Here is a 16,410-nt window from a genome sequence, read left to right as displayed (position 1 = left end):
GATTAAAATTAATCTGTAGAAGCAGCTGTCCACCCATCCATGAAAAACAAAAAACCAGGACAGCATTTATCTGCAGCAGCAATTATGAGTATTTTCAAACTAATGCCTGACTATTACAGTGATGAATTTTTCTCTCTTGCATGAGCAGGCCCCAATTTATGCCTTTGAAGCCTTTCTTTGAAGGATGCTTCACAGATAAAAACAAATGCAGGGAGAGGGGAGAAGGCTATGCAAATGGTGTGAGAGTACTTAAAGTAACTAAATTTGTACAGGGACTCTTGGTAGTTCAGGTGATTGGGAACGAGGTATGGAGATTTTCACCCTTCCCTAGCTTATTATTATTTCTGTCACATTAGATGCTCCAGCCGAGATCAGGGCACCATTGTGCTAGGCACTATACAAACACATAGTAAGTAAGGCACTCCCTGACCCTGAAGAGGGCAGTCTAAATGGACAAGATGGAGAGAGAGTTCAAGGGGAAATAGAGGCACAAAGAAGTGAGTTGTCCAAGGTCACATAACAGGTCAATGGATAGAAATGAGGCCTCTTGACTCTTGGGCTAGTGCCCTATCCACTGCCTGGACAGTAATGACTGATGGATAGTATTGCCATGTGGTTTTGTATTGGACATTCAATAGAATGATGCTCTCCAGCAAACAAGTTTGCCCACAGCACAAAATCCATCCTTGTTGGCCGTCTTCGCAGAAAGGCAAAGAATTAACTGGCTCAGGGTCACAGGCGGTGGGTGAACCCCCCTTCTGGGAGGCTAGCCTGCTGGCCCTGCTCCCCTGTGGCCGGAGGAGCCCCAAAACATACACACACATACACACACCCTGCAGCCAGAGGAGCCCCGGCCCACCAGCTCCAGCCACATAGGCTGTCCCCCTCCCCCCAGCACCAGTCCCCACCACAGCACCAGGCCAAGCTGCCGGCCCCAGCGCCACCCCTGGCTGCTGACAGGCCTGAGCTCCAGGCCACCGGCTGGATCTGTGTGAGACCCCACCAGCTTCAGGGTAGATGGGGAAGGAGGGCGGGCCACAGGCTGTGGCCCCGCCCATGTTCCAACTCAAGTCAGGGGAGATTTAGCCTGCCCTGGCCTTTGATACCCGCCGCCCATGCTCAGAGTAGACCTGGATGAAGTGTTTCAGTAGAAACTTTATTTTTGGTGAAACATGCAGATTCAGTGACCACAAGACTTTTTGCTCATTCCACATCAGTTCGGTAGAATTGTTTCAGTGAAAACAAAACAGAAAAGTTAAATCCATAAATATCGATTTTTCGGTTCAAACCAACTTTTCATTTCAGATGTTCCTTATTTCTAAAAAAAAATCAATAGCATTTTTAAAAAAAATAGTTGAAATTGAAACAAAACTATTTGATTCTGTCAAAATGAAACATTTTGTTCCACCTAAAACAAACCTAAAACAGTTTGGTTTTTCAACTTTTCAATTTGCCAGAAATTAGAAAGAGAAAATTGGTTTGGCTCAACCCCAAAAGAAACATTTAGTGGGCCTCACACATACCTCCGCTGGACATTTATACACTTTGCAGGACTAACAGCATCCAACATGATGAGCAGTCTCTGCACAGAAAAGGCCCAGGACTAGAACTGCAGGTGAAAGGCTAGCCCAGTGGGTATGGCACTAGCCTGGGAGAGCTTGGTTCAGTTCCTTGCTCTAGTACAGAATTCCTGGGTGACCTTGGGCAAATCCCTTCGCTTCTCTGGAAAATGGTGATAACAGTACTTCCCCACCTCACTGGGGTTGTGAGAATAAATATGCTAAGATTGCGAGGTGCTTACACGCTATGATATTGGGGACCATCTAGGTATCTCAGCTAAACAGACATGGCAGACCAGACTGATGTGTTCTGGCAACTGGTATAAGCTAGCAGGACAACCCAAGGACAGCATAAATAGCAGAGATTGCTGCTGTTCAGATAAGACTGGCTTGGCAGATGGTGAGATTTACTTCTTTGTAAACCACCATTCACATCCATGGTGTTAATGGCTGTTCATTCAGTTGCTAGAGACTGTCTTGCCCTCTGTTACGTTACCCTTGTGTCTCTCTGGTCTGTTCCTGAAGGAAGTGTTCTTCTGAAAGGCAAGGTCAAAAGCTAGAAGAGCCTCTCTCCTGGGCTTCAACATCCTGCCGCCTGCTGATGAGAGTCCTTCTCCTGTAGCAGTGGCCTCTTGCTTCAGAAACCCTGAACTCTCCTTCCAAACATCAATGCCAACACAATTCCTGTTGTCCAAAGAAAGAGCTGCAGCAAGCAGAAACCGGCTCACACTTGAGGAGCAGAGAACCTGACATTAATCCCAAGCTAGTTGGTCTGTTATCATTTGGAGTGTCAGCCGTGCAAGGATGGTCTGTGTGGTAAGACAGAAGGCATTCTGGGAACTGAGGGGGTATTAGGAACAGGTCCCTCATACAATCTCTGTAACAGTCTCTCTCTCTCCCCCAGTGTCCTGTTTTTCTTCTTCTTAAGGAGGATATCATCCTCCATTCACTGCCCTCCAAACTCCTGGTGCTCCTGGAAAAGATAAATCAGCCCTATTATGGGGGGGTGTCTCATTCTCAAGGAGAGAGCAGTAGAATGTGAACCCTCAAGAGGAAAGGAAAGTTAGCAAGTGTTAGTTGACGAAGTGCTGAGATTCTCTCCTTTGTTTTAACTCAGCGGCATATACTCTTCCGCTGAATGGAGACGGGATATGGTTTTCCACCAGATGAATAACTACCGAGGGAACGGCTGCACTTTGCCCTGAGAATGAGGCCATTTAAGGCACTGATTCAATAAATAATGAAATAGAAAGGAAATGGTGTTTCTCTACTCGTCTTGTGGTCTGATATTCTGTCCTGTACAACATCCTCTTAGGGCTTAGTTTCAGGGCAAGAGTGCAAAGGGCTTGTGTGCTTTGAGTTGGAGCTGAAGAGCAGAGCCTTGGAGAAGCTTCTATAACACTCCAAAGTCTGTGAGCCAGGGACTGGCACACAAAGGTAGACTAGGGTCACCAGATGTCCCGATTTTATAGGGACAGTCCCGATTTTGGGGGCTTTTTCTTTTATAGGCACCTATTACCCCCCACCCCCGTCCCGATTTTTCACACTTGCTGTCTGGTCACCCTAGGGTATAGGAATGCCGGCAGCTCCTACAATAATAATAACGAGCTATTATATACCACTTTTTATCAGTAGGTCTGAATGTGCTTTGTGGAGGAGGTCAGTATCATTACCCCGCCTTTTACAGATGGGGAAATTGGGGTATAGAGGGGAAGTGACTTCCCCAAGACCCAGTGGCTGAGCCCAGACTAGAACCCAAGTCTCCTGTACTGCAGGATGGGTCACAGCTGAGGAGCAGAGAGAGAGAGAGAGAGCGAGAGAGAGAGAGGAAAGCAGAGGAAGCTGGTAATGACACCCCACAGGTCTCAGGTAGGGATCCAAGCAGAGGGGACATGGAAGACAAACTCTTGTAATGCTGCAGGGCAACCCTGAAGTGTAAAGCAGAACAGCACGGGACGTGAGAGGGGGGCTTCTCCTTGAATCTCAGCTGCAGAGCAGGGTGAGGTAATGAAGTAGGAATGATCCATTTAGAAAAGATACTATCAGAGCCTTGAAATCTTTCTTCTCTTTTCACTGCCCCGTCCCTCAAACCCCCTGTTCATTCCTTCTTGGGAGCCCTCGATTCTTGATCAAACACAAAGAAAAGACCCTGTTTCTCTTTCTTTTTCTTTCAGGAGCGATGCTGAGTGTGCGAAGTGGTTAGGTTCCAAAACATGCTGCACTCCATATTTGCTGAGGGATTACCTGGGAGGGTCAGTGGCGAACAGGAGTTGGGGAACCAAAACTCTACCAAACTCTGGTTCTTAATTATGTCAATGGCCATTAAAGCTGAGGAAGAAAAGTATCACAGACACGTTAGAGAGCTGACCGCACATGTGCCAGCCAGCTGCTCAGCAGGCCAGACCCATTTCACAGCTCCCCTCACTCTGGACAGGGTGGGTGGTGGGAAGAGACCAGCGTTTCCCACTTCACCTGGGCCTCTAGCTGGACTCTCGGTGGCCTGCAGGTGGAAGTGTTGCCAGTTGGCTTAACAGCAGAGCTGGCTGGGAAGTCATGCTAAGCTTTTCTCAGCTGGAACGGGCTCCAAAAGCCAACACGCTGCACCACAGGACTGCTCCAGAAATCACAGGCGGTGGAGCAGAAGGCCTATAAACCATGAAAGGTGTGAAACAGGGCTTCTCATAACAATTCTCTATATACTGTGGGTGTCTTGCTTTCCGCGTTCCGTTTCTTTTAAAACATGAACGCATACCCTCCCTTCCTCCTCCCCCCATTCCCTCCGCCACCACCAGCCCAGCAAGTCCCTTCCCTTGTCTGCATACATTCATGCGGCACTCTCTCTCTCACCGCCCAGATTGGCTCGGAGCGCTGGACGTGTATCAGGGTGCTGCGCAGAGTTGCCAACTGGCAGACCTACCATGTGTTTGGTAGGCAAGAGCCAAATCATGCTCTGATACGCCAGCATAAATCGTGAGTCACAACGCTGCCTTCAGCAGAGTCCTTCGAGACCCTCACCTACTAGGTGTAATGGGATCTGGCCCTTTTTGTATCTCAGCTTCATGCTGAGGCTTGGCAAGTGCAAAGGGAGATCAAGGTAGCAGGGCAGGAGGGAGGTGCATTGAAAGTGGTCCCAGTGTTTAGTGCTGAGCGGTCAGGCTGTCCACGTTTTCACATCACCTCCACGAAAAAGAGGACGAAACCAGTTCGGAATCGCCTCTGATTCTGCAGGGCAGGAGAGGTCTTTTCGTTCAGGAGCTGGTCATTAAAGAGTTAAAGCTTGTTGTGTGTTGTTTTTTTTCCCTTTGCGTCAAGATAATAAAAGGCCATTTTTTCAACTAATTTACCATCTCCCCCACCCCTGAAAAAAAATTAAAGCATTTTTACCACTGTTTGCTTTTCCAGTTTCTTTAATTTGGGTAATTGCTTAGTCAACTTTCAAAAATATATATTCTGTCTTAAAAAAACAGCAGAAAATGACAGATCACCTTCCTTTTCATTTCAGATTTGGCATGCAGGTCCCAGATTGTGTATTCTTTCCATGGCGCCATAACAGCGTCCCATACTTAATTAATTTCCCTTCGCTTGTGCAGCTTTGCACTTAAAGAGACAGTGTCCCATTTTGATGGTTTGGCTTTGGCTCGCTTTCAAGAGTGTCACTTCTTAAATCTTTTTTTTTTTAACCTTCCCAGAGTGCTGCATGGCAAAGAGCTGGCATTTTAATTCCCATCACTCCCACCGCTCCCCCTCCTCACTCTTCCTGTCGCTCAAGATCCAAACCAGTCTGCACACACACAGAAAGAGCGCATGAGATCCCATTTCATGTTCTTGCTGGCGTTTGCCGTTGAAAGTGGCAAGATGGCTTGGTAATGATTCTGTAAATTGGTCGCAATCACTGTGAGCTATCACATCCTATTAGATTTTGGCTTTGGTCAAAATCTACTTTCTCATACACCAGCGCAGCTCTGTTAGCCCTCTGGATCCTTACCTGTATCAACATGAGTGAAAGCAAAGGCTTTGGATCGAATTACCACTGAACTGTAGGGACGTGTGAATCTGAATCCAAACTTTAGGGCTAGCCCATCTCTCTATATGGGGGTTGAACAAAATCCCTGGACTTTAGCATCCCAGACCTTCAAGGTAGTTTGAATGAGTAGATAGATATGATCCAAAGCTAGCAAGTTTGGATCCTGATTCTATCTAATCTATTTTCTCTAATATTACTATCTTGGAACCAAAATATGTCACTTACTACCCCTTTCCTCCATTTCATCTCTCACAAGGTGGCAGGGGGACAGACTTGGTTTAAATATGTTTCCTTTTTGAAAATGTTGTGAGTGAACTGGGTGCTTGTGAATCAAAGAGAAGGCCGGATAGCACCTCACACCGTGCACATTTTCCTACACATCACCTTTGGCAGTGTGTAGACATAATTTTCTCTTGCTGTTCTGCTTCTGGCTCCCTCCCTCCAGGGCATTTCAGCTTCAAATGGAAACATCTCCTGCCCACTTCAGTACTAAGCTTGCACAGAGCTCTAGGAAGGCATCTCAGCCTACGCCTGTTATCCAACGCTTGGGCCTCTCTTGATCCGAGATAGCCAATTGTGCTGGAGGGGTTCGAGGGTTGTGCATAAATTGGGCCAGAAATGAGGACCACTGTTCCCTCACAACAGGTGTAACTTAAGGTTAAAACCTCCAGAGATGATAGATCAATCCTCTAGGCAAGAGTGCTTTGCACTATGCCAATGAGCTCCCAACTCCTGCATCATGTCAATGAGTCCCTAATAAACGTCTTTCTCCTAATGACTGTGCCAGCTGATGCTGGATCTGTGTGAGTTTAAAAGCAGAATGGAGGATTGAATATAACAAGGATCATTTTGAAACTAAACCTCCTGTATCCTGGGGAAGTGGATGGCATTGGAATGTGCTATTAAGTATTTATGATGTTTGGAATTGCAGCATGCAAATTTCATAGTCCATGTGGTTCAGTAAGCCAATGCAGTCGAGGAACATTTGCACTGTCCTCAATTATAGGCCCCAAGGATTTTTTGTCAGATGTTCCCATATCACAATAAATGTGATTTGCAAAGGAGAAAAAGAAATGGCTTTTGCCCCATATATGCCATCACCAGGAAAACCAATCCTATGACCATTCCTCTCTCAGAATGTGGTCCAAGGCCCAATCAGGTCAAAGGGAGTGCTTCTGTTGACTCCAAGAGGTTTTGGATTGGATTCTCTGATCACTGATGCAGAACTTCATAGAGTACTAAATGATTCCAGCTCATCCACTTAATAGAAAATCCTTCCATTATTCCTTTGGTTGTTTTTCTCATTCAGCCAAAGCACCACAACCAGAGAATAGGAAGCCTGACTCACAAAAAATGAGAATAATTTTGAATCCTCCCTGAAACCAGTAAACAAAACTGAACAGAACCTTTTATTTTTACACACTGGCAAATGTTCACACAATTTTTATTTCTAAGTATTTTTCATTTTCTTGCACCTCTGCACCATTCTGGATTTGGTTGGAAGTGAGACAGGTATCATCTCACAAGAACATCTGAGGAATACGAAATGTAATTAGTTCCAATAATATTTGGATGAGCATCTGAAGGGTAACTGTCTGAACTAAATTCTTACTATCTAGATGGTTTCCCATTACTATTATACTCAAGGTATATCTAGACCACTGAGTGGCTGTTGGGGAGCTAATGATCTGTAGTAGCACACATCAGCATCTTTCAGATTATAGAACCATCACACAAACACACACATGTATTATTCATACTTTTAGTTTGTTGGTGCCATATGGCTGCAGGCCTCTGGGAATCTTAATAAAATTATAGCATTCCAAGGTAGCAACATGCCCTAATAAATCTCCAGACTGGAGCTAAGCAATTCATTAATAATACTTGGTATAGCACTATTCATTTTCCAAGAACCTTGTGAGATCTTCAGGGCAGGGACTGTCTCTTATTATGTTCCATAAAGTACCTAATACAATGGGATCCCGATCTCAGTTGGCTTATTTTAGGCACTACCATAATAAAAATAAAAATGATAATGACAAACAAACTGAACTACTCTGAATAAAATCCAATAGAAACAAGGAATCCAAACCACAAGGCAGAGATCACAGTGTGACCCATTCAGAAGGCTAACACATACACAGTACAATATGTTCTCTTTACAGTAAAGTAGCCATGCAATGGAACACTAAGGAAGGAAACCTGGTGGCTACCTTAGTTGCTACCACTTGTTCTTTTTTATCCTGTTACCCAGACAAGTGATTGTGAACACTGCAGAAAGATGTTTTATGGACTCTATTGGGGTTCTTGTTTTTCTTTTACTGACTATACAGCAGAACTGCAGTACTTTCCGTACCCTGCAAAAAGAAAAGGAGGACTTGTGGCACTTGAATTCATTGAATGCATCCGATGAAGTGAGCTGTAGCTCACGAAAGCTTATGCTCAAATAAATTGGTTAGTCTCTAAGGTGCCACAAGTCCTCCTTTTCTTTTTGCGAATACAGACTAACACGGCTGCTACTCTGAAACCTTTCCGTACCCTGTAAACCTGCCAAAATGTAAAGCTGTAGTCAGCTAGTAGGCAAGGCATTTAGTTTCTCCAGGGTCTATATCCTTGAAGATCCTGGTGGACAGAGAGAATCAGAAGCTCTCAACTGATGTCAGTACCTTAATGAGGAAGAGTGGAGATATCTCAAGTTCCTGTCCCACCTGTAGGTATCAATGAGATTGTGCAGAGAATCTTCTTTAATTAGAATACTTTGCACTTCTCTCCAGTCAGGAACTTAAAGCACTTTGTAAACATTAATTAAACCTCACCACAGATTGCAGCAGGGAGAGGGCACAGAAGCAAAGCAGCTGTGATTAGCCAGAGATCTCAGAAGGTATCACTGGGAAAGGTGAGATTAGATAGTGAAAGTTCACTGAACTCAGCCCTGTTCTTATATTACTAGACTTTGCTTCCCTCAAGGAGAAATTCTGAGGGGAATCTCAGAAAAGCAGCAGTTTCTAACTGCCAACAATGTGGAAAAGATGACTGCTTATTCGGATTGTGGTACTGCTAGGAGCTCCAGACTGGGACCCTGGTGTGCTAAGCGTTGTAAAAACAAACCCAAAAGTCTCTGCACCAAACAGCTTACTGTGAAAAGCTATGGACAAAGCAGAATCTTTGGAACCAGGGGATGGTTTGTGTGAATATAAATAGGACAATACATTGTGCAAAGTAGAGGTCGGGACAGCAGGAGAAGCTGGAGTTTAAGCGGCAGGTGCATTGAGGAAAAAACACAAATGAAGAAGGATTGGGCCTGATTCTCTCTCGGCGAACACGAGGAAACTACTGAATTTATACCAGTGTAAATGAAAAGAAAATCAAACCCATAGTGTCTGGTTGGATCACTTTACATAAGCTATTACCAGCAGGAGAGTGGTGGTGGGGGGGGGGGGGAGAAAACCTTTTGTAGTGGTAAACACCCATTTTTTCATGGTTTGTGTGAATAAAAAGATCTTCTGTACTTTCCACAGTATGCATCCGATGAAGTGAGCTGTAGCTCACGAAAACTTTATGCTCAGATAAATTGGTTAGTCTCTAAGGTGCCACAAGTCCTCCTTTTCTGGTTGGATCAACGTGGTCCCTGCTTAATGGCAGCATCCATTCATCAGCCCTGCAGTCTCATCCCAGTGTCGTAATATCTCTCCTGTCACTCAGTCTCCATTATTAGGGTGAGCAAATGTCCCATTTTTATAGGGACAGTCCCATTTTGGGGGACTTATTCTTATATAGTCGCCTATTGACCCCCACCCCGTCCCGTTTTTTCACAGTTGCTATCTGGTCACCCTACCCATTATGCACAAAGCGCCATCACTAACAACAGAAGGTCTGAATTAGAACTTGGTTGGCATGAATCTGAATTGAGTGTGTGGTTCTGTGGTGCTGACACCAATAAAATACTGCTTTTGTCAATAAAATATATTGATAGGCTCCCATATCTGTGCTCTACAGAGATATCACCTCATCCCTGATCCAAAAGCCACTCAAGTCAATGGTTGGACTCCTATTGACTTCAGCAGGGTTTGAATCAGGCCAATAGCCCTTGGTTCTGACTGTGGAGGAAGCAGGAATGCCAAAATACAGTAAGAAGAGGTGCTCTTGTATGCTTTTCCAGGGCCAGCGAGAAGTGTCAGTAATCTCACAAGACAGCCTGATCTCACAAGATGTATACTCTGGTTCTGCAGACCTCTCAGGTTTGTACTCTTTGGATAAGCACCCGACCTACCCAAAGAGGACGGAGGGTTCCAAGCAGTTTGAGGATCAGCCTGTAAACAGAAGCTGGTGTTTTTTTCTTCCAAGCTGAATTGAGACAACCTGCTATGACTTGAAGCTCACTCTAGTCTCAGAGCACGGTGCTCCAAGAACTCTGAGATGAGTCTCAACGTAGTTATCTTAATTACCATCCCTTAATTTCCAGGACACTCACTAACCTGGGTTCCTTTGCTAACCCCACATACAAATTCACCTGGATAAGCTCTCAAGTCCTGTTGAGTAGGACACCATTGCCTGCAACCCTCCGTGCTCTCTTTTTAGACTGAACAGACTATCCCTTTAAAAGACCCAAAATGGTCATAGGTCAAGAGTATGGAACCTAAGGCTCACAATCCCTACTAAACTCAATCAGACAAAATAGTCTCCAGTCAGAACTTATCTCCTCCAGAAATAAAACATACAGTAGGAGAAGAAACAAATTGCTTGGCACCTCATTAGCAATTGTAAGCAGACTCCATTTTCACCCTGGGGCCTCATTGGAGTGATTTGTGAGGTAGTTTCTCTCTTCCTCTCCCCTTCCCCTTAATGGCTAGCGTTTTGAAGGAGTTGGAGGCAACACAAGAACAACAGTGATTATTTGCGTCCTTCTGGGACGCCCGTCTTGCTGTCTAGTGCCGAAGTGCCCCTCTCTCTGATGTTGTTTCTGGAACCTGAAGCCAGCTCCATGTTGCTTCTGTGTGTGTGGCTGATTGTTGAGAGGACGTAGTTGGTCTAATGTGAGACGGCCAGAGCTGACATTTTCTCCCATGTCGAAAAACTGAGCAAAACTCAGTCTTCAAAAGAATTGACTGACTATGTGCATGAGTCCCAAAGGATCCTACTAACATATGCCCTTCCCAGAGGACAAATTTTGAGGGACTTAATTGAGTAATAACTTTCTGCATGAGTAGACTCATTGACTGACTGATTTCAGTGGGACTACTTGAGAGTTAAGGTACTAGTCCAACAATGGCAGAATATAGCCCAAAGAGATCAGCACAATATAGGCAAATATCTGATTTGTTACACAGTTGCTTATTTTTAATTAAACACCCCAAACTTCCCTCTTTACCACCTTCCCTTCCACAGTTTGACCCTTCCATCTTTTCCTGAATTCCAATTTCCAGGTTTTTATCCCCCTTCTTCTCAAAATTCAGCATTCCCTCCCTCCATACAGATAAGGAGCTTAGTGATGAGATAAATGCCTAGAGCTGGCCAGAACTTTTCAAATTTAGAAATTTTAACAGAACTTTTGGCAAAAAATTTGAAAAAACAATTTAAAAAAAAAGTTGGTCACATTTCCCCCTGTTTTTCAACCAGTTCTAATAAATACATGGCATAGATGTTGGAGAAGAAGAAGAGGGTCTTCAGAAGAGATGTAAGTGAGAAGGGGGCAGTGGCTTTGCAGAGCAGCCCAGAAGGAACATGCAAGTGAAAGTTTGGTGGTGGTTGTGGGTTTTAGCATTTTTCTTCTAAATCACCAAGCTGAAGGTTCTGGTGTTCAGAGCCATGGAGTCTGATGGAGCTCTGCTTCATTCTATCTGGTTCCAACTGGCTGTGCGTAAAAATAACAAGACCTTTATAGCACCCCACCCAGTCTTGCCATCTGGGAAGCTCAACCCATAATGGTACGTGGGTTGCTGTCTTGCCGGGAAAAGAAAATTGTTGTTGTGTAGTGTTGTCTGGATTTGGATATCTTTGAAGTAGAAGCAATTAGAAAACAAGGCCAACAAATCCATCCCTCTATACACAGAGAGAAACATTTTCAGTTCTATGTTTCATCAACATTTGTTTTTCATTGAATTTTTCCAACCAGCTGTGCTTGAGAAGAAGGAAGAACCTTCCCATGTCCTCTAAAACCCAGTGAAGGAAGATGGTTTTCTGGCCTGAAACACAATCTTTGAAACTGTAGCAGATCAGCTCCCACCAGATGTCTATTTGTCATACCTCACAGATCTCTTGAGTGGTGCCTTTTTCATGCTAAAGTAAAGCAGTGTGTAGTGACCACCATTACAGGTCATCAGTTGAACTGAACCAAGGATCTCCAGTGCTAAAAGCATGATTCTTTATCTCTTGTGAGAAAGGAGCAACTTCTTTAGTTGACAGCTGTAACAGACTTCTGTGGACGCTAGCCACTGAAAGGAGATATATAACATACTCCGAGCAGTGGGTTACAAGAGTATTCCCTGAAAGAGATTTTTTAATGATGGATGGATAGATGGATGGATAGATAGATAACTTGTTTGTTTGTTTATTTAAATGCTCCTTGTCATGGTATCTCAAGCTATGTCCATATTACAGTGTGTGATGTGATTCCCCTACTTATGTACACATACTTACACTTGCTTAATGAGATCTAGTGAGAGTATAAATAGCAGTGTAGCCACGGTATCATTGGCAGAGGCTCCGAACCCACCTGAAACCAATGGGCATGTACTTGCCATAGCTTAGCCATTTGTGCTACCACGGCCATTTATCAAACTCATGCGAGTATGTGAACCCGAGCAGGTGAATCACATCCTTAGCTCATAATGGAGTCGCCAAGCTGTGTAATTCAACCTTGAGAACCCTAATAATATCTCTTGGAAGAATAGGCATAGGTAAACATGACAGATTGTATCTCTCTGAATTCTCTGTTTCTCTCCATCCTTTCCTCCCGCTGTTCAGCTGTGATGTGATTCCACCATTAAAATAATTGCTGGGGGAAATGGAGAAATTTTGTCTTGGATGAAATTCAACCACATGAATGTAGAGAATTTTCATTATGTTCGATGTGGCATAACACAATACAGAGAAACACACCAAATATATTTCATCTCTTTAAATTCTCTCACAGATGGACTCCGGGTCTAACAGACTTTTCATCTCCCAGTATTGAAAATGATCATATATATATATATCCCCCATCTGAATCAAATGCATGCATCAGAGAGCAAAATTTGGCCCATACCTGTTTTCATTTGCAGCTGTCTTCATCCTAGTCTTAATGTTTAATACAGCCTGGAACAAAGATGGTATCTAAATGAAATTCTGTTTAGAAAATAGAAAAGAGTTGGCTTTATTATATTTGTAAACAGAATGATAACGTGCCACTGGTTCAGATAAGAGGGAGACTGTGTGATTTTTAAGAGGCCTAAATAAAGCAGGTTAGAATTGAAGTTGCAAAAAGGTTGGTACAGAGGCAAAAAAAACAGCAGTGCCATGAATATATTACCCTGGGATCTAAGGCAAATCCTTATTGTATTGGATACGCTGTTCGATGTAAATCCATAATGCTGAAATATTGCATATTTTTATGCACCCCAAAGCTGAAGACAGCTTCCATTTGATGGATTTCTGGTGATGAATGGCTTGTTTCATTTGTGTAAATGAACTGTCAGAAACAATAGATGTACAGTATGATTTCTCTCCCTCTCCCCAAAGGGCAGGAAAGCTCTGTAATCAAAATAAAGTTGTATTTTTGGTCAAGTCTAGTGAAAGAGCCGATACAGCTAGAAACTCAGAAGGATAGATGTGGATGGTTTGAACCAAATATTATCCCTTAACTAAAGACATCAATACTGTGGGCAGATATGTTTAACATCCTTGAAGGTAAATATCAGTCTAGGCTTTCCAAGGGGAATAAGCTTACATCAAGATGCTTTCCAAGGGGTTATAATACCAGCCGAACACCTGAGTAGACAAGCAGAAGTGGCAAACAGGGGAGCTTGGGAGGGATTTTAGGCAAGGAGCGGGGGTCCTTCCATTTAGTTTTGGTTCTATGCCTTGTAGCAGATATGGATGACGAGGAAACTACTGCTGTGACTTGCCTAGGTGTGCTATTGTTTTTTAAGCATATTGGGAAGAAAAGAAATTCTAGCAATGGTATAGGCCCATTACTAGATGGAGATGGTAAAATTGTTAATAATCACTGAGAGGTTTTCAATAAATATTTCTGTTCTGCATTTGGAAAGAAGCAGGATGAAGTGTATGTATCACATGAGGATGATGAGTTACTTTCCAGTCTATTAGTAACCAAAGAGGATGTTAAACAACTTGTAATAGGAGTAAACATTTTTAAATCAGCAGACCCAGATAATCTGCCTCCAAGAGTCCCAAAAGAGCTGGCTGAGGAGACCTCTGGGATACTGTGGTTAATTTTTAATAAATACAGAGTAAATTTCAGAAGACTGGAAGAGTGCTAATGTTGTGCCAATACTCAAAAAGGACAAACAGATGACCCAGGTAACTATAGGGTGGTTACCTGACATCAATAGCAAGCAAAATAATGGAAAAGGCGATACAGAATATCTACAGAATGGGGGACTGTATCCTGGAAAGGAATGACTCTAAAAAGGATTTAGGGATCATAGTGGACAAATAACTGGACATGAACTCCCCGTGTGATGCTGTGACTAAAAGGACTAATGCAATCCTTGGATTATAAATGGGAATAGTGAATAGTAATAAGGAGGTAATTTTACCTGTGTATACAGCATTGGTGAGATCAACACTATATAAATGATTCAAGGGCTAAACAAAATGCCTTACAATGAGAGACTTTTAGAGCTCACTCTGTGTATCTTATCAAAAAGAAGATTGAGAGAAAGACAAACCCAGAACCAATGGCCAGAAGCTGAAGCCAGACACACTTAAATCGGAAACAAGGCACAATTTATTTAACAGTGAGAGTGATTAATCTTTGGAGCAAACTACCAAGAGAAATGGTGGAGTCTCCATCTCTCGATGTGTTCAGTCAAAGACTTGATGCCTTTATGGAAGATAGGCTTTAGTCAAACACAAGTTATTGGGATCAGTACAAGTGTAACTGGGTGAAATGTCGTTGTCTGTCATACACAGGAGGTCAGACTAAATGATCTAACTGGCCCTTCTGGCCTTAACCTCTATGAATCAATGAAACGGTTTGCCTCTGTATCTGAATGCAGATTCTCAGAGCATGCTAGGTTCCTTTAAGTATTTATCATCTCAGGATTTGTGAGTGTATTTTTCTCGTGACAACCCTTTGATATCATGATTTACAGAAGATAGCCTATACATTATTGACCACAATGTTTACTTGAAACTGGGATAGATGTATTGGAAGAAGGAGCTGTGGATTTATTCTTCATAGACTCATAAACAAAATCCAGTCCAAATGCCAGATCAGAACTCAAACTTTAGATCTCTTTAGAGTGCCTTTCAGCCAAAGTACTGAAGTCTATGAAGTCTATGAGACCAAGAAGCCTCCTGAGTTGCATGTATATGTGTACTTGTAAGCACTTGTGTTAAACAAAACTTTGAAAGGAAATAGAAAGCATATTATAAACTGCAGGTGGTTTGGGAGATCGATGAAAGAGAAATGTTCTTGGAACCAAGTTTTTGCAGTTCAGGATGTAAGGCACTACACTCTGTAATTTCCATTTATTACTTAATAGTCCCTTTCTGAAATATTTCCCTGGATGTATCTATATCATTACTAAAAGAAAAGAAAATCTAGTAACAAGTTTGTGTTCTCCTTCAGAGTAACTGGATTCATCTTTAACAAAGTGCAACAGGCAGAGGGTTTTTTGTTTTTCAAAAAAAGATCCCACAATATAGTGAATTAGCCTGGACATTGGTAATGGTCTTCTAACATTTCTTCCCTAAATAAAATAAGTGAGCTCTTCCTATTCCATTTGTCTGTGCAGTAATTGCCCTGCCAATATGTCTATACACAAGGCCCTACCAAATTCACGGTCATGAAAAACGCGGTACGGACCATGAAATCTTGTCTTCCATTGTAAAATCTGATCTTTTGTGTGCTTTTATCCTATACTATACAGATTTCATGTGGGAGACCAACGTTTCTCAAATTGGGGGTTCTGTCCCAAAAGGGAGTTACAGCGGGGTCACAAGGTTATTTTAGGGGGGGGGGTCATGGTATTGCCACCCTTACTTTTGAACTGCCTTCAGAGCTGGGCGGCCGGAGAGCAGCGGCTGCTGGCCGGACACCCAGCTCCAAAGGCAGCGCCCTGCCAGCAGCAGCACAAAACTAAGGGCGGCAACACCACACCATGACACCCGTACTTCTGTGCTGCTGCTGGGGGTGGCTCTGCCTTCCGAGCCGGGCTCCCGGCCAGCAGCCGCTGCTCTCCAGCTGCCCAGCTCTGAGGCAGCGCCCTTGCCAGCAGCAGTGCAGAAGTAAGGGCAACCTCCCCCTTGTGCCCCCCCCCAACTCTTTTTTGGGTCAGGACCCCCTACAATTACAACACTGTGAAATTCCAGATTTAAATAGCTGAAATCATGGAATTTACGATTTTTAAAACCCTGTCACTGTGACATTGACCAAAATGGACCATGAATTTGGTAAGGCCCTATTTATACACTACTTCAGTATGTCCTGTGCACCGAAGTGAGGCAGCTTGGTCTAGTGAGAGTCAGGAGACCTGGGTTCAATTCCCAACTCTACCTATGACCTGCTGTGTGACCTTGGACCAGCCACTTTACCTCTCTCCGTTACCAGGTCCACACCCATCCTTTATCTATTTTTTTTATCTATCTTTTTAAATGTGG

At 43.5% G+C, this 16,410-nt stretch overlaps 1 protein-coding gene across 24 annotated transcripts in view; it reads right to left on the bottom strand.

The window, feature by feature from the left end:
* Window positions 1–16,410, bottom strand: part of LOC125621727 (uncharacterized) — a 357,495-nt gene that overhangs the window by 48,487 nt on the left and 292,598 nt on the right. For 8 of the 24 annotated variants that reach the window (XR_012664851.1, XR_012664854.1, XR_012664833.1 and 5 more), the window contains one exon: window positions 12,830–12,879. The exons of the other annotated variants lie outside the window; for them this stretch is intronic. The gene's annotated coding sequence lies outside the window, so the exon portion shown is untranslated. The remainder of the gene's footprint in view (window positions 1–12,829; window positions 12,880–16,410) is intronic. 24 annotated transcript variants of the gene reach the window in all.

This window comes from Caretta caretta, chromosome 14 (assembly GCF_965140235.1).
Source record: "Caretta caretta isolate rCarCar2 chromosome 14, rCarCar1.hap1, whole genome shotgun sequence".
Lineage (NCBI taxonomy): Eukaryota > Metazoa > Chordata > Testudines > Cheloniidae > Caretta > Caretta caretta.
This window is presented reverse-complemented; position numbering and strand designations above follow the sequence as displayed.